Here is a 20847-nt window from a genome sequence, read left to right as displayed (position 1 = left end):
AAGCACGGCTGGGTTTAATGTGCTGAACAATGCTGTAGGAATCCTGCATCTGCCCTGGTAGCCCAACGGTGCCTGCAGCAAGGCTCCATGGGGTTCCCTGTGTGGGGAATCCTGGCATGACACCAATGCCCAGGGTGGCGAGAGAAAACAGGGCTCAGGTGGGAAAAACAGCCTATTTCCATAAGAACTCCTTGGGGAATGGACTGTGATCTCCTTGGAGCTTATTGAAGTGACACATGGGGCCACCAGCCAACATCGAGGCCGTAGAACAGGGCTGGGTTGCTGCTGTCCTCTGGCAGAGACTGTGCATCAGTGCTGCGATGCAGGTGACACGGGCTGGGATAAGGCTGAAATCACCCCATGCACCCCACTTTAGAGCATCGTGTTGCAGACCCCCCAAACCACGCGTGCAGTGCTAGCGAGCCCTCGAGGCACCACCACTGCCTGCCTTTCCATGCTCTATGGACACGTTTCCCACCGCAGCAAGGCAGAGAAGCCGCAGGAGCTCCAGGTCTGGCATCCTTCCCGCGCACCGGGAGCCCCGTGCCGAAGGGAGGGCAGTGGAGCTGTTGTGGATGCTGAGGGAGGCAGGATCCCCGGTACAAGCCCCAGCCTGCTATCTTTAGAAGAACACATGCTCTGCTCAATTCCTTCTGCTCTAGTTCCTCCCTGAAACCCATCACGGTGCACGCTTGCAGGGGCGCGGAGGGAGGAGGGGGTTTTCCGTGTCCCACAGCAAGTGCTGACAGGACCAGTCAATGAGCAGTGAGCAGGTTGGTACTTAGTGGTGACACCATAGCACAGTTCCTCCTGCTCAGGATCTTGCTGTCACTTCATAGAATCATGGAACCAACCAGCTGGAAGAGCTACCCAGGAAATCCTATCATCTGCTTGGGACTGGGAATTGCGAAGCGAGGTTCTTCCAGCATCTTTCTCCATCCCTGGTAGAGATGAATTTCCGCAGCCCTGGGCTGGGGTCCAGGTTCTGCTTCCTGGTGCTGTGCTTTCACTGTTAGACTCTGTTATAACCGGGACAAAAGGGCACTGCCTGCCCTGCGGAGTCTGCAGGAGAGATGCTGGGATCTCAGCCTTCTACCTCGTGGTCCTCCTAAAACTTAGTCACCCAGTGCTCTGGCTTGCAAACCCCAAAGGGGCTGATGGAATGGAGAAGCTCTGAGCTCAGACCAGTCAAGCTTCACCATTTTCCCTAGATTTCCAGAGCTTCCATGCTTTATGGGAACCTGTCCCTAAAACCCACGCCAGGAGTAAATGGCAGCATCTGCACCACTAGGGAAGGGGGATAGGAGAGAGAAATTCCCCTCCAGGGGCCAAATTAAACCCTAGGGCAGCCTCAGAGGAGAAGCAGGATGGAGGAGATGCCCCGACTGTCCCTATAAGTCTGCCCCCTCCTCTGGGGGCTCCAATCCAGGCAAACCACATGAAGCAGAAGGAGAAATGTTTGGCAAGGAGTCGGAGGCTGCTCTTCTGGGCTGCCAAACCTCATCAGAGCTGCCTGCGGGCAAAGCAGGGCGCTGCCACCCCTGTGTTGCACTGCACACAGCCACCCAGCAGCCCCAGCACGGCTCCAGGGCAGGAGGGGGATGCTGCCAGCCAAGGGGTGCAGAAGCTGCTCATATAGACCCAAGGCAGCAGTTCTAATGGCAAAAGCATCCTCTCTATTTAAAGCCCTAAATAGAGAGCTCGGTCATTTATCGTCTTCAGTGGATTTAAGCACGGCTGATACTGCACTGGTGTGTGATTTGTCAGGGGGGTGACAAGGCTGTCACCCATAATAACCCTGCCTGTATGTGCTGACAGTCACCCAAGGCAGGAGCAAGCGTGCAGCCCTTGCTGAGGCAGGGCTGGCTGGTGACACAGCTCCATGGGCCATTGCACCAGCAGAGGGGATGCAATCACAGAGCTTATTGCAGCAAGAGAGCTGCTGGGCAGAGCCTGAATCCCTCCTCTGCAAGTTGTTGCTCGTTGTGAGGTGCCAGCTCCTTTCACTCTGCACGGGGGGAAATGGGAATCCTGCACAGGGCTCCAAACTGCCCCAGTGCAGGCAGGGAGCAGCATCCCCTTCAGTCCTGGAAAAGAGGGAATGTGGCTCCTCTGCTCCCCAAAGCTGTGCACATGAGGAGTGCAGGGGGTTTGGTGGTTCTGCTCTCAGGGCATGTGGAGCACAAGTCCAACACACCCCATTCCTCCCTGAACTCAGGAGAGATGGGAAAGCACAAAGCTCCTTGCAGGTATCTTTTGTTTCCAAGCAGAACAAGAACAAAAAGGCCTCACTGGTGTCCTGCAGGAAGCAGCCCCCTTGGCCAGGCCAGCAGTTAACACACTGTCAAGGAGGCAGGAGAACACCCCCAATGGCTGCAAGTGCAGAGCAGCACCTGGCTTCTTCCCTTTTGCTTGGGAGCCAAAGGACCACAGAGGAAGGAGTTGTTTGCCCTGTTGGCCAAAGGTCCAGCTCAATTTGATCAGCCTGATGCACCCCAAATGCCAAGCTGGAGAGGATGACGGGTGGCTGTGGCCAGGCAGCCACGGGCTAGAGGCAAGATGAGGAGCTCTCCTCTGCCAGAGGACCTCACAGAAGGCCACTCTGTCACCCCAAAATGTTCAGCAGTGCCTGCAGCCAAAGGGGGCTGCCCTGACATTTCTCCACCCACCACCAGAACTCCAAAGGGACACAAAGAAAGTCTGGAGGAATGAGGAGAGGAATAATTTCCTAAGGTGTTTCTACTGAAAACGGCTTGGAGAGGTCTGATTTCACATCGCTTCTGGCACTGGAAGCAGAGAGGGGACCTGTTTTGGGGCACACCCAGCTCCAGCTGAACCTCCCCTTGCACAAGGCTTCTCAGCCCAAATTGTTGCTGCCCTTAACGCCAGGATCCTGCTCCAGCTGGTGCAGAAAGCCAGGCTGGGAATGGAATTTCAAACTGTGGTTTTCATCCTCTGCAGGAATGGAGATCTGGGGCAGCCTCGCAGGGCTGGAGCATCATTCACAGGCAACATCAGGGCCAGGGTGGGGAAATGCTCCAACCAGGCTGGGTGCTCCCACCCTCTGCACAGCAGTACTAATGAAAACCATAGAATTTCCCCCTGCTGAGGCCGCACCTCGAATCCTGTGCTCAGCTCTGGGCCCCTCACTGCAGAAGAGACATTGAGGGGCTGGAGCAGGGCCAGAGAAGGGCAGCGGAGCTGGTGCAGGGCCTGGAGCACAAGTGTGATGGGGAAGGGCTGAGGGACCTGGGGGTTCAGGCTGGAGAAGAGAAGGCTCAGGGGGACCTGATGGCTGCCTACAAGTGCCTGAGAGGAGGATGGAGCCAGGAGGGGCTGGGCTCTGCTCCCAAGGAACAAGGGATGGGACAAGAGGAAACGGCCTCAAGCTGCCCCAGGGCAGGTTTAGATGGAGCTGAGGAACAATTCCTGCCCCAGAGGGTGCTCAGGCATTGGAACAGGCTGCCCAGGGCAGGGCTGCAGTCACCGTCCCTGCAAGTGTTCACACAGCGTGGAGACGAGGCCTCAGTGCCATGGGTTAGGGGTGGCCTTGGCAGTGCTGGGAATGGTTGGACTGGATGAGCTGAAAGGGCTTTTCCGAGCTGGTTCATGCCATGATTCTAATTACAGAGCCTCAGAGGGAAGTATTCAGCCCCTGAGACAGGGGAGGTGATAACCCAATGCTGGCTTTCAGATGGCACCGCAGTGAATCTGGCTCCTTCTGCCCAGCAACGCGCTCGAACTTGGTTGAAACAAGGAGGAAAGGTTGAACAGCAGGGTGGGGAGTGCTTTAATTTCATATAAATTAAATATTTATATTTAAAAGCATTGCTCTCCTTCATTAATTACAAATGTGTTCCTCCTCAATTAATATGCATCACTCCCAGCTTCTCCAGTGATGCCACACTCTGTCCCGGGCACTGAACACTGATGCTTTGTGTCAGCAGCATGCAGCACCACGCTGAGATTACTTTTCAGTAATCCATAAATTCAGTAATCCATTTTTTCTTCTGGTTGTCCTCCCAAGGTGGAACTTCTCAGCTTGTGTCTATCCTGAACAGCACAAGGTAAGGACACAGGGCCACAACATGTCAGAAAGAGCATCACACTAGAAATAGAGCAACCCCACTGCATCAGGCAGTTCTGCCCATCCCTTGTTGGGTTTTCCTTAACTAGAAGTGTGGCAATCCCTCCTGCTGGCCTATATTTGGACTGGGATATTAAAGGAAAAGAGGAAGACACAGAAATCCCCCTGTGGCAGACGGCTGATCTGAGAAAAGGTGAAGACTGGGAGGGCCGACACATAGCCTGTGTTTCTCATTTTGCCTGCCCATGGGTGGATGATCAGAGGATGCTGGTACCCAGACACAGTGTAAACACCCCAAGGCAGAGCTGAGCTCGCCTTGCACCACTTGCACTGTGTCTGGGGACACAGGTGGGTTACGTGAACAAAAGGTGATGGATTTAAACTGTAAAAGGGCAAGTTCAGGTTGGATCTAAGGCAGAAGCTCTTCCCTGTGAGGGTGCTGAGGCGCTGGCACAGGGTGCCCAGAGAAGCTGTGGCTGCCCCATCCCTGGCAGTGTTCAAGGGCAGGTTGGACACAGGGGCTTGGAGCAAGCTGCTCTATGGAAGGTGTCCCTGCCCGTGGCAGAGGTTGGGGCTGGAGGAGCTTTAAGGTCCTTTGCATGATTCTATGATTCTATGACTCAGCCAAGACTCTGGCTCACTCCAGGTCCTTCAGAAAGGTCCTTGACCAGTTCCTTGCTTGACTCCCTGCTCTGTATCTTCCACATTAGCTCACGGGTGCTGCCTCCTCTGCCCCAGCATGCAGCACAGCCAGCAGACAGCACTCCCTCTCACCTCCCTCAGTGCAGGATGTCACCGCCTGCCTTCAATCCCTGCCCTGTGCTGTGAGCCGCGGCAGCGGGATGTAGACACGTGTGACGACCGAGCTGTGCCTCCTGCAGGGACAGTCACCTCCAGGCAGCTCAAGGGTAGCTCCTTCCAGAGCAGCAGCAGGGCTCAGCAGAGCTGTCAAAGTCATTGATGTCTCCTGAGACCACCCTGAAGCCTCCATGAGTTCAACTCACCAGGAAAACCACAGCTGGACACAGATCCCTGCTGCTCTGGCCGCAGTGAGTTGACTCTGTCAGACATGAAGCCAGCAGCACATCACCATGGGTCACTGCTCTCTGCTTCCACAGCTGCTCTGCCCGCCCTCTCCAGCAGCCCCAAAACTGGATGAGATGTGATTTTTGGTGACACTTTGCTGGCCCCACTCTGCATCCAACTGCAGGAAAAAGGCAGAGAGACAAAAAACAGCAGTGGCAACCCTTCCATAGGGGAAATGTGGGGTCTTGGTAGTCAAAGAGCACTTGATGGACCCTGAAACCACCATGCTGATGCCATCCTCCTCTTAACTCCAGCCCCAGGCACGAGAGCTGCAAAGGGGGAGCAGAGCGGAGCGCAGGAGCCAGCCCGGCTCACACCAGCTTTGGAGATGAGGATTTGTGAGTTTCCCCATTTAACCCCCAAAACCGGGCTTGCACAGCCAAAGAGCGAGGCATAAATCCAATCCCTACTGACAGCTCACACGAGGCAGTGCCAGAGAGCAGGCAAAGAAGCCAAAAATAGTGCCTGGTTTAAACCTTCCTTACACAGGAGGCTCAGGAGCACCTGGAATTGATGGATCCCCAGTTTTCTTCCTTGGGCTGGCCAAAACCTTGTATGTGCTTGAGAGAGCACGTGATGGTGCACAGCAGGAGAGCCAGGAGCGATACTTGTAATCCTGCATTAACAAACATGACTCACCCATTTATTTTCACTGGTATGTTCGGGGTTATTTTAAGCTTTGTCTGAAGAATGCCAGCTCCTGTGCAATAGCTGCAATGAAGGATGGCACCGGCTTTGTTTTGCTTTACAACTAAGGATTTATTTATAGTGCCTTTAAAGAAATTAAACGCTGAGAAGTGCAACTGGCCTGTAAATGGGTTTGAACACGTTGGCACTGATGTGCTAAAGCAGAGCCACACGGGCAAGTCCCACCTCCTGGCCAGAGTCAAAACTAGCGAAAACCGGTGGTTCAGGTGCCATCAGCTCTGGCTCTGGCTCTGAGCTTCCCTAGGGGCCAGCCTGGACACCCCAGGGAAATCCCACCTCTCACATCATAGAATCATGGAACCAACCAGCTCGGAAAAGCCCTTTAAGCCCATCCAGTCCAACCATCCCCAGCACTGCCAAGGCCACCCCTAACCCATGGCACTGAGGCCTCGTCTCCACGCTGTGTGAACACTTGCAGGGACGGTGACTGCAGCCCTGCCCTGGGCAGCCTGTTCCAATGCCTGAGCACCCTCTGGGGCAGGAATTGTTCCTCAGCTCCATCTAAACCTGCCCTGGGGCAGCTTGAGGCCGTTTCCTCTTGTCCCATCCCCTGTTCCTTGGGAGCAGATGCTGATCCCCACCTCACCACCACCTCCTCTCAGATTAAGACTTCACTTTGCAGGATCAAGCCCATGTCCGAACAGCCCTGCTGCGCTTCCCCCGGCTCCATCCAGCACTTAAGCAGGGTAAGGCTGATTCGTGACGTGCTGGATCCATCCCTGCCCTGCTCCCTGCTGTGCTGGTTCATGACCCGGAGCGCTCCCCAGCCCCTGTGGGGTTACACCATAAGCTCCCATCAGGCGCCCGTCTGCTCCACACCGTTCTCCATCTGCTCCCACAGGCAGCGGGTGGGTGTTCTCTGAGGGCTACAGGTGGCAGCAGGGTGTGAGTCGGGGCTCCTGGGCTCTGCTTCTAGAGGCAAATCCATGGTGGGGAGCACAAACATCCCTAGCCCGAGGCTGTGCTCTCTGCTTCTGGGGTGGGGAAAGGGAAAACCCAGACCACCTACCGCAGCCCTGCAGGAACTCGAGACTGAGCAGTTAAAAGCTCAGTGAGATTGTTAAAAGAGGGGTGAAAACTCAGCACTCCCTCAGCAGCTTCCTTCTCCTTGCCAAGATTCAGAGGCACAACTGACCCTGGGCTGCCTGCCTGGGGCTCGGTTGAAGCCCAGAGGAAAGGAGAAGCTGGGACTGCTGCCTGCTTCTCGCTGTGGTGACATGGCATGGCTCAGCACGCCCTGGGTACCCCGACAGGAGCTGGAGAAGCAGGGATTAGGCACCTGTTCACATGGATGATGACTAGTTTTGCACATACCTATTGCCTTTATGGCTTCCTCTCTGCTGGCAGAGATGGAGTTCCCCCGGGCTGAGGCTGGTTGCTGTGCCACAGCAGGGTTTCCCTAGGCCAGACCGAAGCAAAGCAAGGAGCAGCCGTGCTGAGAGCTGCTGAGGTGATGGGTCTTCCCTGGACACTCCACCATGCACGGCTGGTGACGGCTGCTGGTTTGCATTCACCAGGGAAAACCCAGAACCCCAGCCTGGTTTGTGTTGAAGGGACCTTAAAGCTCCTCCAGCTCCAACCCCTGCCACGGGCAAGGACCCCTTCCATAGAGCAGCTTGCTCCAAGCCCCTGTGTCCAACCTGCCCTTGAACACTGCCAGGGATGGGGCAGCCACAGCTTCTCTGGGCACCCTGTGCCAGCGCCTCAGCACCCTCACAGGGAAGAGCTTCTGCCTAAGAGCTCATCTCAGTCTCCCCTCAGGCAGGTTAAAGCCATTCCCCTTGGCCTGTCCCTATAGGCCCTTGTCCCAAGCCCCTCTCCAGCTTTCCTGCAGCCCCTTCAGGCACTGGAGCTGCTCTCAGGTCTCCCCTTCAGGAGCCTTCTCTTCTCCAGGCTGAACGTATTCTCCCTCCTTCACACCAATGTCAGCCCAGTGTAACGGTGTAAACCACAATTCCTGTTTGGGAACTGCTGGGAGCAGGAGAAGCAGCGTGTCTGGGACAAGAGAGACTGAACTTTAGCCAAGGGAACAGCTAGTCACACAATCACATAGAACCAGCCCTTCTCTGACCCCCTGATCTCCTTCCCGCTTTTCCATACCTCTGTCTGGAATAAATCTCCTTTGCCCTCTCCAGCAGACAAAGGGATGAGGAGAGCTGTGCCTCTGCTCATAGGAAGTGCACAGCTGCTCACGCAGGGTGCTCACAGCAGGGATGCTGCTCTTGGTTTTGTTCTCCTCACAAATCCACACCACGCATCTGCCTCCAGGCAGCTCAGAGCATCCCTAAGAATCTTCCCTCACAAAGTCGCTGTCAGGCTCCCAGTGCCGCACGCTTTACACAGCAGTGCTCTGCCCTCTGGTGAAGCTCTGCAGAAATCCAGGGCTATGGCTCTGCCCGCCCACGTTCCCACATTACCCGGGCAGAGACACGGAGAGATAGTGACTGTCCTCAGCTCACATCACTAAAGATTTCTGAGTGCGAATGGAGGGCTCTAAGCACCACCAACAGCAACCGAGCTCAGCCCTGTTTTATCCTGCAGTTGATCACTTGAAAGCCTTGAGATTGCCCCTTGCGCTGCTGGCCTTGGCTGACACAAAGCTCTCCATCCAGCCCAGCCCAAGGCTTCCCCAGGATCCCATGGGAATAAACGCTGATCAATCTATTATAAAAAGCCTGAGTGTGTCTGTGAGCTCTTCCTACCAACAGCTCTGCAGGTGCACTGGTCAGTGTGCAGCAGGGCTCATCCCTTCCTTCCCTTTTCATTACTTTGGGCATTGCAGGGTACCGGGATTTGTGGTTTATCCCAGGGGATGGGGCTGGGAAAGAGCCGGGATGCAGCCTGGGGCTCGGCATTTTCCTGCCTGCTGAAGGATAAAGTTATTTGTCCAGAAGGAGCTTTTGGCTCTAACCCACTTCTGGTGCCAGTGTGGGCGGTACCAGCGCGGCCCAAATTCCCACTCCGATCCCGTTTCTCTGCCATTGACTGTGCACAGGGACAGAAGGGACATGACTCATCCAGAACCCGACACAGACAAGGGACAGAAGGGGAGGTGTGCTGCCTTGCTGGGCACATTGCCCTCCACCCGAAACCCCGCTGCTTGCCATCTGATCAACAAGTCTTCCTCTTGTCCAGAGCAAACAGAACACATCGCACCAACCCAGCCCAGCCAGATGGGTCCCTCCATAAATCTGCCTACCACCTGCAGTGCCCCTCCTTTACAGCTGAGAAACAGAGGCACAAAAAGGGCTGTGACTCAAAAATACCCCTGTTAAAGACCAGAAGATTCACCCTGGCTACAAAAGCCACCCCAGGTCAGGCTCTGCACGGCAATTGGCATCCTCCTCCTCCTCAAAAGCGTCAGTGACAGATGCCAAAGGCTCCCTGGGGTCCTCTTCATCTTCCCAGGGCATTTAATGCTCTCCTGCAGATTGTCACAGGTCCCACAAATGGCTCCACTGTGGCACAGTGACGCAGGACAAAACACACACAGCACAGCCCCGCTGGCTTTTCAATGCCATGGACATCAGGAGAACAAATCCCGTTTGGTCTCACCCAGCCATTGCAGGACTGCTCCCTAAAACACAGAGTTTGATTCTGGACCGGGTGATGGCATCTACCAGCACGACAGCACCACGCTGAGCATTTTCCTACCCAAAGCTGCTTTTTATCGCTTGGGCTCTGAACCACGCAGGTGCTGCCAGGAACCTGCTTGTATGGACGCCGGCTCCATCCCTAAAGCTGACGGTGAGCGGGATCCAGCACGTCCAGAGACACGCGCCAGATGGCAGAGCCACAGCGCTCCGCTCCCAGCCACACGCTGAGCACAACCTGCGCTGAAAAGGGAGACAGGAGGAAGGTCAAACCATCTGTTTGCTGAGAGCTCAGTGCCGTGCTGAAGAACAAAGCATGGGAAGACTGGAAAGCTGATCTTGGGCTTCCCATTATACTGTTGCTTTAGTCTGGCTTTTACCCGCTCTCTGTGAGCTTGCTTTGGGTGCTAAAGCTGAATGGCCAGAATAGAAACAGGAGAACACCCAAACCCTACAAGAAGCAGCCACATAGTTCATAGAAATAGGAAATGGTTTGGCTTGAAAAAGAACCTGAAAGCTCCTCCAGCTCCAACCCCTGCCACGGGCAGGGACCCCTTCCATAGAGCAGCTTGCTCCAAGCCCCTGTGTCCAACCTGGCCTTGAACACTGCCAGGGATGGGGCAGCCACAGCTTCTCTGGGCACCCTGTGCCAGCGCCTCAGCACCCTCACAGGGAAGAGCTTCTGCCTAAGAGCTCATCTCAGTCTCCCCTCTGGCAGGTTCAGGCCATTCCCCTTGGCCTGTCCCTACATCCCTTGTCCCAAGCCCCTCTCCAGCTTTCCTGCAGCCCCTTCAGGTACTGGAGCTGCTCTCAGGTCTCCCCTTCAGGAGCCTTCTCTTCTCCAGGCTGCCCCAGCCCAGCTCTCTCAGCCTGGCTCCAGAGCAGAGCTGCTCCAGCCCTCGCAGCATCTCCATGGCCTCCTCTGGCCTCACTCCAACATCTCCACGTCCTTCTCATGTCTATTTCTGCTACCCCAAAGTAGCGCCTGCGTAACCTCTTCAGGCTGGAGGTGAAGATCTCCTTGTCCTCCAAGCTCTGTGTGTGCAGGTAGGGGCAGGGAAGCATCCACAGCCCAAGCCCAGTCTCCCCACAGAGGTTCATTTGTCTGCAGCACCACGTCTGTGGCTGCCGGCACCTGTGAAATCAGCGGTGCTCATCACCACTGTGACAGCTCATCTGGCTGCTCTAGACAGTGACATCATGTCATGTGCCTGCATGAGGTACCCGTCACACGAGCAGGGGAAAGGTTTCTTTAAGGCTGAATGTTCGGCTCGAGGGTTGAGCCACATTCCTGTTGTGAGGGAGAGAAAAGGATGTTGGGGCTGATCCTGGGAGCTGCCAGAGTCACAGATTTATAAAGTAAGGTCTCGGGTGGATCATTAATCCTTTTTTCTTATTATTACTACTCCTTTACTACGTATAACAAATGCTACCATGAAATCAGCGACAAAAATGTGGATCATTTATCAACGCTGTTAGAACCAGTGCTGTGGAAGGAGGGCAGGCAGGTGGGAGCAGGCTCTGTGGCCTCAGCATCGCTTGAGCGGGCTAAGGGAAAGGCAAGGTGCACGGGGTGAGGACATCAAGCAATGCCAAGGTGGGAGAAACAGCATTTCCCCCACTGTGTGGGCAAGCTCAGGCCATTGTCAGATCCCCACCTTTATTTGTGCTCCCGTTTCAGTGCGCTGAGCTGGGGAGGTGCCAAGGAAACTCCGTGATTCATCACTTTATGGACTGCTAGGCACAAACAACCCAATGTTCAGCTTGCACGAAGGTGGAAAAGAGACACAGGCCGGGTTTATGTGGGGATCAGACTCTTACATGGGAAGATTTCAGCCCAAAACATTGTCTTGAATTTCTACAGTGATTTCTACACACAATCACCCTTCCCAGTCCTTCAGGGTTTTCCACCCACTGTAGCAGGGAATGCCCAGTTTCCCTGGTTTGGACCCTGTTTGCATCACAGGTTGCATCAGAAGCAGTGAGGCAACGAGGCTTGTACCAGAGAAAACAGGACACAGGCTATAGGAAAGGCTGATGAATCCTTTGCTAATGGGGTGGTCTTGCTAATGTAAATGTGAAGCCATTGGCAGAACTTGCATGCTTTTGTTTCAGGATGTGTGACAGAGGGTGCAGCCTGGGCTAATCCCTACTGAGCCTGAGGGAGAGGAAATAGACTCCCAATAGCAAGGGGTGGTCTGTCCCTGTTCTGGGAATCACAGGGTCATGGACTGGGTTGGGTTGAAGGGACCCTAAAGCTCCTCCAGCTCCACCCCCTGCCACGGGCAGGGACCCCTTCCATAGAGCAGCTTGCTCCAAGCCCCTGTGTCCAACCTGGCCTTGAACACTGCCAGGGATGGGGCAGCCACAGCTTCTCTGGGCACCCTGTGCCAGCACCTCAGCACCCTCACAGGGAAGAGCTTCTGCCTAAGAGCTCATCTCAGTCTCCCCTCTGGCAGGTTAAAGCCATTCCCCTTGGCCTGTCCCTACAGGCCCTTGTTAAAGGTCCCCCTCCCAGAGCTTTGCTTTCCTGGCAAGCCACGAGCCCTCTCCAACTCAGCCTCTTGCAGTCGCTAACTTTTATTTTCCAAGTGCCTTTTGCATCAGCAACATCAGGGGTCAAAATTCCTCCTGGTCCTTGCCAGGGATCTTACACTGTCACAGGCCTTTCAGATCAGTGTTGGGCCCCGGACAAGTACAGCTGGACTGGGGAATTTTGGGAGGTTACTCAGCACAGTTTGGATGAGCTCAGCAAGGGCTCTTGCCCCGAACATCCTGCCTAGCTAAAAGCTTCCTCACCCAGGGTGCTTGCTTAGAGTGGCCCAGCACTGTTCTCTAAGGCGAAGGAATTTGGGTTAGACATGGCTGAGGGAAGCACGTTCAGGATGTGGCCTTCCCTTTTGTCTCAGTTGCAGGGGATGACATCCCTGGGCATCCAGCGGTCCGGGTGGGAAGCAACCCGCCTCCAGCGTACAGCTGGTTAAACCCCCCAGGGCACAGCAGTACCAGCTCCTCCACGGCTCAGTCCGTGTGCTTGATTCATTGTCCCACAGAAAGCAATTCTTCCAAGTCTCTTTCCTGAAACGACTTGCACATCAGAAGCCGTATGTGGGTTAGGAGCACCACTGGCTCCCGGAACACTGCAGCCCTCAGGTCACAGCTTTGTCATTGCAGAAGAGCTGTGAAAGAAACCTTTTGCTCTGGTGTCAGCTCTACACTGCAGTATGCCACCGTGGGAAGTGAAGACGGCCTCTTGGCATCTCTCAGCCTGTGTCTTGGCTGCTGGGTGGGCTTCCGGTTCATTTTAATGCCAGAGGAGGAAAATCCTCTTTATTTGGGTCATTGCCCTGTTGTCATTTTCAGTCATTGTGTGAATGCACGTGGGCTCCTTTGTTTCATTTTTCCACCTGAAGTGATGCTCTAGATTGGCCTACCCTGGATGTCAATTTGCTCAAGGCCAAGCTTGAGCAATCCCCAAAACTGGGATGGGGAAACAAGGGGCAAATGAGCAGAGTCCCTCTGCTAGCACCTGGTTTTGACCTGATGGCGACACAACACATGCCATGAGAGCATCTGGTGTGGTAAAACAACAGACTTAAAACTCAGGACATCACGCAGGGGTGCACACAATCTGTGTCTCACCCTGGTGCAGGGCAGTGAGGGGGCAAGGAACAGCTTCTGCCTTTCCACAGCAGCAATTCTCAGTCACTCCTATTCAAATCACCTGCATTTTGTCTATGTTCCAAGCCCCAGTGTGGAGGTCTGGGTACCTCTCATTGACACAAAGCCCACCCAAGGCTGGCTAATCAGGTTTGCTATTGTGTTTGCTGGTTTCTTTACCCCTTGCTCCTTTTGGAAGACATCAGAGGCAGTCCAAGGGTTTGAAGGACCCGGAATGATGGCAGTGTCTGCGCATGGTGGAGTAAGCAGGTGAACACTTGCTTTTCCACTATAAACACTATTTACTTCTTGGTGCTGCAAGATTGGGTAAGAAGTTAAAACAAACGGATTTACAAGCTACTTCAGCAATACAAAGATGTGATTCAGAGTAAGACGTGGCCTGATCTGTGGGTTTGGTTTGTAATTGGAGTATTACAATTGTCCAGCTGTGTTTGGACAGCAGTGCAATACTGTGTCACGTTTCTAGCTCCCTACCATACTGCTGACTTAGGAGAGGAAGAGGCCTTGAACCTGATCTTGAGCAGTGGGAACGCTGATGCCCCTGCAAAGCTGGCTCTATTTTTTGCTCTTGTCCTGGAGCGGGGCATCAAAGTTTTCCTTAATCATAAGAGCTTCCTTTGTGTGGCTCACCTGTGGGTTTCAAATGCCCTCCACGTCCCTTGCATCCAAGAAACAAAACAAAGCAGCTTCTGGAATCAGTTCTTCTCAATGTTGTTAATGCTGGGGTGTTCCTTACACTAAAGAAAACTATTTCCAGGGCATTTGTTCTCTTGACAAGATGTGGAATAAACTTAAACATGGGAGATTCAGGTTGGATCTAAGGCAGAAGCTCTTCCCTGTGAGGGTGCTGAGGCGCTGGCACAGGGTGCCCAGAGAAGCTGTGGCTGCCCCATCCCTGGCAGTGTTCAAGGCCAGGTTGGACACAGGGGCTTGGAGCAAGCTGCTCTATGGAAGGTGTCCCTGCCCGTGGCAGGGGTTGGAGCTGGAGGAGCTTTCAGGTCCCTTCAACCCAAACCAGGCTGGGGTTCTGTGACTCCTCTCTTGAGTCCTTAATTTTTCTTTGCTCTTTTCTCCCTTGCAGTTCAGCAGTGGGATCTGCAATGCTCATGCAAGGTTTGTGCAAGGAGCTTAGTGTCTTGGCTTTGGGGTAGAGCAGGGTGGTGACATCCACTGCTCCCATGTGCAACTGCTGCTGGATTAACGCTGGGGCTCGGAAAAACTTGCCTAGATCAGGGCTGCATCCAGCCACAAAGCTCACCCAGCACTGCCTCCACACACCGCAAGAGGAAGAGAAGCATCTCCTAGGTGGGTTTGGAAGCCCTTTTAGCTGAAGACAATGGGTAGATTTCCATGTCCGAGTTCTTGCTGTTACAGTGCTTGTGCTTGCCCAGCTTTCAGTGCTGCTTTGCCCTATAGCAATTTCCCAATGTCTCACCTAGCTGCAAGCCTAAGAAGGCTTTGCGTTTCTGGTTGGATAATCAATAGATCACTGTGTTTATCTGACTTCTTTTCCCACCTCTTGACTTCTTTATTGACCTGTTGCTCTACTGCAACCTCCGCCATTGAAGAGACAGATTAACCCACAAGTTGTTACCTGGACTCTGTTTTTTTTACCCTTTTGTAAGCAAACTCAACCCTGAAATTGTGAAACGAGGAGAACATCTTGGCTGGAGATTTGTTTAATAACCCAAACACCTTCTCCACTCCCTGCGGCAGGGTTTGGTAACCTGATACAAATGGGGCAAGACAGTCTTGAGCAGCATCATGCAAGACTCTTGTATCCCAGGGAATATTTGATGATTCCTACCTCCCGAGAGGCTGGAAACTTAGGCTGGGACCCCAGGGTGCCACTGGGTACCCACCAGCATGGAGAAGCAACTTTTTGCTCTGGAGAGCTCACTCCGGAGGCCTTGTCGACCTCCCTTGGGCTGCTTCCCAACACTGCAGTGAGACGCGGAATGTCCACATGGCCTGGAGCCTTTACCCAGTGCACAGCTTAGAAACGTATTGCAATGGTGTCATTTGATTTTAATGAGTGGCCTTAGGAATGAAGGTGTCACGTCATCCCCTTCTGCCCACTGTTTCACAGGGAGAGCGACTTAGATATCAGAGAGATATAAGACAGCAAGAGTGTGGTCAGAAACAGAAGCAGGGTGGGAAAAGCCCCAGCACAGTATAGAAAAAAAGCCCTCCAAACCTGTTCTGGACAGCAGCTTTCTTGTAGCTTGGGTGCTTGGTGTTAGCAGAGGGGATGGAGAGGAATGGAAATGAGAGAAAACCTTTCTCTATCCTGTTTCGAGGCTGCAGTACCTTGATGGCATATGAAATTGGAGTGTTAGCTGCTTTGAAGGAATTGTCACCCAACATGCTGGAATCTGCATCCAAGGTATATGGGTCTTCTTCAGGATCACTTCTAGCTGCATTTGGGTTATGTGGCTGTGATTTAGGTAAGGGCTCTGCTCTTCCTTTATTCTTTTGTGTTTAAAGAGATTAAATGTCGGAAACTTTGGAGTTGCAAAAGATCTGGCTTGGGTTTTCTTTAATTATCCTTTATATGTGGTTAATTCCTCAGAATTTCACTTCATTGACTTCTTTAAGAGGGGGAAATGTGGATAAATTGACCCATAAGAAAATAGACTGGATAGAGATATTACATAAGTCAGTGCATCTTATTAGTTTGAATTAATGGTAGGCATATTTAAGATAACAGAAGTGCCCTCCTTGATGACCCTTTTGTGGTTGTTGGTAGATTCCCAAAACACAGAGAGGAAAGAAAATATGTAAAGGGGCATAAATGCAGAGCCAAGAGGAAGAAAGATGACTGAGATTCCCATCAAATTTCTCCTATATTGCCAGAAAACTTTTAAGATGTCTTGTGGGGGAAATGGAGAGAAATGGGAAGAGAGAAATGCTTCTGCTTCCTGTAGTATTGAAGGTCCTTGGAAAATCTTGGCCCACTCATGAGAACTTCAGTGCTAATGGAAATAAGGGCTTTATATGAGCATTCACCAGCATAGAATCATGGACTGGTTTGTGCTGGAAGGGACCTTAAAGCTCCTCCAGCTCCAACCCCTGCCACGGGCAGGGACCCCTTCCATAGAGCAGCTTGCTCCAAGTCCCTGTGTCCAACCTGGCCTTGAGCACTGCCGGGGATGGGGCAGCCACAGCTTCTCTGGGCACCCTGTGCCAGCGCCTCAGCACCCTCACAGGGAAGAGCTTCTGCCTTAGGTCCAACCTGAACTTCCCCTGTTTCAGTTTGAACCCATTAAATGGTAAAATGCCTCTTGGCCAGGTGGAAGGGCAGCCCAGAAAGTACATAAATAATAACAATATAAGGGCTGTGGAATGACTGCTTTGCTTTGTTTTGCTTTAGGCAAGGTGAAGATGCGCTTCTACAATGATTTCAAATGCTCTTTCTGGCCTCTTTATCTTGGAAGAGGAGTCGTTAATGTGATAAAGCATATTCTAAACGACCACCTGCCCCCAAACGCGCATGAGCTCCTGGCTGGGAGGCTGCACGTCGTCGTCACCCGCGTGCGCGACTGCAAGAGCATGCAGGTGTCAGACTTTGCATCCAAGGAGGAACTCATCCAGGTGAGAGCAGCCACAGCCCCGCCGCCAGGGCAGCTGAAATCACAGCCACTGTAAAAATCAGCCCTTTCTATTACCTACAGGGCCTGAGTATGCAGGGAGCACAATGAGCCACTCCACAGGTTACCTGCCTACGTCTCCAGTCCTGGCTGTGGATATCAGACGTGGTCTGGTCCACCATAGTTAGTGGTGCCAGATAACCCAGCTGTGGGAATGTGGCATTCACACAGGAGCCACCATTCCCAAAGGAACCATCCCAAAGGGTTTTCCCAAAGGTTTTCGTGGCCCTCTGCTCACCTCTGCGCTTTCTGTCTCACTCACAGGTCCTGCTTTGCAGCTGCTTCATCCCTTTCTATTTTGGACTTCTACCTCCTATGTACCGTGGGGTGGTGAGTAGCCTTATGGTTTGGAGACACTATCAGGCCAAGGGCCCATCTAGGCTGTGTCCTTTGTCCAGTGGTGGCATTAAGCACGTTCGTAGCTGTGTTTGCCACCAAAGCTGCTGAGTGCTGTGTTCACACAGCGTCTGCAGAGGGAAGAAGTGAACTCAGGTGCCCCACAGTGTGACCCCAGTGCAGAACTGACCTGCTCACAGAACTGTTCATCCTCATCTCAACTCCTTTCTGCTGCATTTTCCCCCAGTTTCATTAAACACTAATTCTATTGCTGGAAAGGAGGTGGTGGTGCAGACCTGGAGTTTGTGGGTCAGTGGTGAGGGCTGTTGCCTGGAAGAGGATCTCTGTGGCCCCAGTTCTTCAGTCTAGTTTGGGCCTGGGTGGGGAAGAAACCCCAAATGATGCACACGTGGAGAAGGACTTGGGGGTGCTAGCTGATGAGAAACAACTTCAGCGTTTGCTCGCAGCCCAGAACCCCCCTTCTGCTGGGCTGCGTCCCCAGGGCATGAGCAGCAGGGCAGGGAGGGGCCCTTTAATGCACTGTTGTGAGACCCCACTTGCAGCACTGGGTGCAGTTCTTGTGTCCTCAGCATAAGAAGGACATGGAGCTGTTGGAGCAAGCCCAGAGGAGTCCATGAGGGTGCTCAGGGGCTGGAGCACCTCTTGTATGGAGCCAGGCTGAGAACACTGGGGCTGTTCAGCCTGGAGAAGAGAAGCTGCGTGGGGACCTCAGAGCAGCTTCCAGTGTCTGAAGAGGGCTACAAGGATGCTGGAGAGGGACTCTTCATCAGGGACTGCAGTGATAGGACAAGGGGTGATGGGTTCAGACTGAAACAGGGGAAGTTCAGGTTGGATCTAAGGCAGAAGCTCTTCCCTGTGAGGGTGCTGAGACGCTGGCACAGGGTGCCCAGAGAAGCTGTGGCTGCCCCATCCCTGGCAGTGTTCAAGGCCAGGTTGGACACAGGGGCTTGGAGCAAGCTGCTCTATGGAAGTGGTCCCTGGCTGTGGCAGGGGTTGGAGCTGGAGGAGCTTTCAGGTCCCTTCAACCCAAGCCATTCTGTGATTCTATGCTGTAACACATCACTCTTCTCCTTAGGAGGAGGAAGGCTCAGGGTTCCTTGTTTTCTATCCTAGTGCTACATGGATGGGGAGATTGGGATGTGGAACTCCAGCTTCGTGTCCCGGACAACCATCACTGTGTCTGCCTTCGCTGGCGAATACGACATCTGTCCCAAGGACTGCCCCGCTGCCTTCCTCACCTTACAGCTCGCTGATTCTATTTTACAGATCTCCAAAAGAAACTTCACCCGTATTCTGTATATTTTCTACTTTCCTACAGAGCAAGTGAGCTGCTTCTACAGGTCCCCAGAGCCATAAAACCCCTATAGCTGGCCCATCTACCCTGACTGCCACCTCACCCTTTGCAGGTTCTGGAGCAGTATTATGCCTGTGGCTATCAGGACACGGTCTCCTACCTAAAAAGACTGAGTAAGTGCTTGGGAGTGAGGAGCAGGCAGGTCGGGTGCTTCTCAGTATTGGTTTGCTGACAGAAGGTAAGAGATGCTGCCAGTGCACCTAGGGTGACGAGGGCAGAGAGATCCCAGCATCCCTGGCATTGCCAGGATACCCTCGAGTCCCATCCTCTGTGATGCCTCTCCTGTAGCTCCCTGTTTACCCCTTCCCCTCTGACGGTGTTAGGTCCCCTCTTCTCTTCCACACTATGCACGATAGAGCTTTGCAGGGAATGCAGGTCCCCAGGACCTAGACAGAAGCATAGGCTCAGGTGCCCTGTGTGATGTTAGGCTGATAACCTACTGATGCACAAAGCAGCAATGTTTGGTGACTCCTGATCCAAAAACCCAACTCAGGTTAGCCATGCACTGTGGGCCTTAGTCCCCCTGTTTTCCAGTACACCCTGGTCAAAGATCAATCCTTTCCATTGCTGCAGATCTGGTAGTTGAGCAACAAGCAGTAAGAGCTGGGTTCTTTTTCCACCAGATGACTTCGGTATAAATTACTTTGACGAGGACTTCATGCTTCCATTCACCAATGAATCGTGTCAGAAGGGTGAAGAGACCTTGCACTGGAAGCCAGAAACAAGAGTACTTCACTCCAGAGCCACAGACCCTGAGGATGGCACAGAAGAGAACCCAGGGACTGTCCGGGCAGCAGATGAAGTGGAAGAGGAAGCCCCCCTCCACCTTCTCCACCATCAGAAAGGTAGAGGACCAGCACTTCTTTACCCCATCAGTTTTCATTAGCTAAACGACACTTGCCCGGGGCTCTCACTGACAAAAAAGGCTGGCTGGGGTTTTGCAGGCTCCAGCAGTGAGAACATGAGGAATGTGAGAGGGTCCCCTCTCGGGTCACTGGTTATTAGTGAAGCCTCATGTTGAGCTTGTTTTGGGTGGACTGAGGACTTAGAGTGTGGCCAGGTTAGAAGAGCTCTTTGGAGAAGCAGCTCTTTCTATGAAGAAAGACTTTTCCTCACCATGTAAGCTAGGAACAGGTTCTACCTATGCATGCTTTCGTTAAGGGTGAGGGAAGGAGCAGTGTCTCAATGCTCAGAGCTGGGTTTCTACTGAGGAACTCGATGTGCAGCCACATGTAAACACCAAAGGGCAAGAAAAGCTCGTGCGAGTTGCAGGTGAACCTCTACCTGTGTCATTTTTAAGCAACATATGGCAGGTTTAAATCCCAAATACTGCCCCCTCCCATTTCAGCTGTGAACGGAACCCCGGTGCACCCTCAGCATTTCAGATTCCAGTTTGTCTTGTTGTTCCTAGGAGAACGCAGAGCAGCCTGTGCAGGAGTACAGCATTTTTTTCCATTTTATTATTTATTTTCTTTTTCTCTTTGAGCCTTCCAGCATTTCTGGATTTGTGAACTTAGGAAAACAGTTTTTCCAACATGGTGATGCTTTAAAATGTTGCCACATAAACAAAAGGTGAAAAAAGACCCAAATGCTGTTGTGCTATATCTAGGAGGACCACACCAAATGAGGAACATCAAGGGGAAAGAACAGGACTAGTACCATTCCAGAGCTAGAAATAAAAGCTTGAAATACATAAAATGAAAACAAAGAAGATATTTCTATTGAGAACAGACAACTCTATGGGACCCACACTAGAAATGCAGGGCACAGTCTTAGGCTGTGGTTTGTTCCCATGCTTGGCTTTAAAGGCTTCATCAGTCTGAACTGCATGGAGCTTTTGAAAGCAGCACAGCAGGAACCAGGTTCCTTTGGAGGCTGGGCAGGCTCTGGGTTATCAGGAGTCTCAGCCGTTGGTTTGCAGCTTGGCTGCAGTGTTTTTCACCAACCTAAGGTCACCTGCAGAAGGAATTGAGACTCCTTTGTTAGCCCAGAGAGCAAGCAAGGGTAAAGTCAGGACTCTTGGTCTCCAGAGGAGAAGCCCTGATGATCGAGGCCAGGAAAAGGCTGGTTTGCTGCTCGTCTGCACAATACTAGAATATCATTGATGTTACCAAATAATCAAAGGTGTAACCCTGTGAATAAGTCACACAAGTCTTCCTGAGTAGGTGAGAACATCTCCAAAGGGTTATTGCTGCAGCAGAGCCTGCACATCAGTGGGGCTCAGGCTGAGAGAGCTGGGCTGGGTCAGCCTGGAGGAGAGAAGGCTCCTGAAGGGGAGACCTGAGAGCAGCTCCAGTGCCTGAAGGGGCTGCAGGAAACCTGGAGAGGGGC

The sequence above is a fragment of the Pezoporus wallicus genome, unplaced genomic scaffold (assembly GCF_028554395.1).
Source record: "Pezoporus wallicus isolate ANWC-B61680 ecotype Strahan unplaced genomic scaffold, APGP_CSIRO_Pwel_v1 contig_5863, whole genome shotgun sequence".
Classification (NCBI taxonomy): Eukaryota; Metazoa; Chordata; class Aves; order Psittaciformes; family Psittacidae; genus Pezoporus; species Pezoporus wallicus.
The sequence above is the reverse complement of the archived record's forward strand: the minus strand, read 5'-3'. Positions refer to the sequence as shown.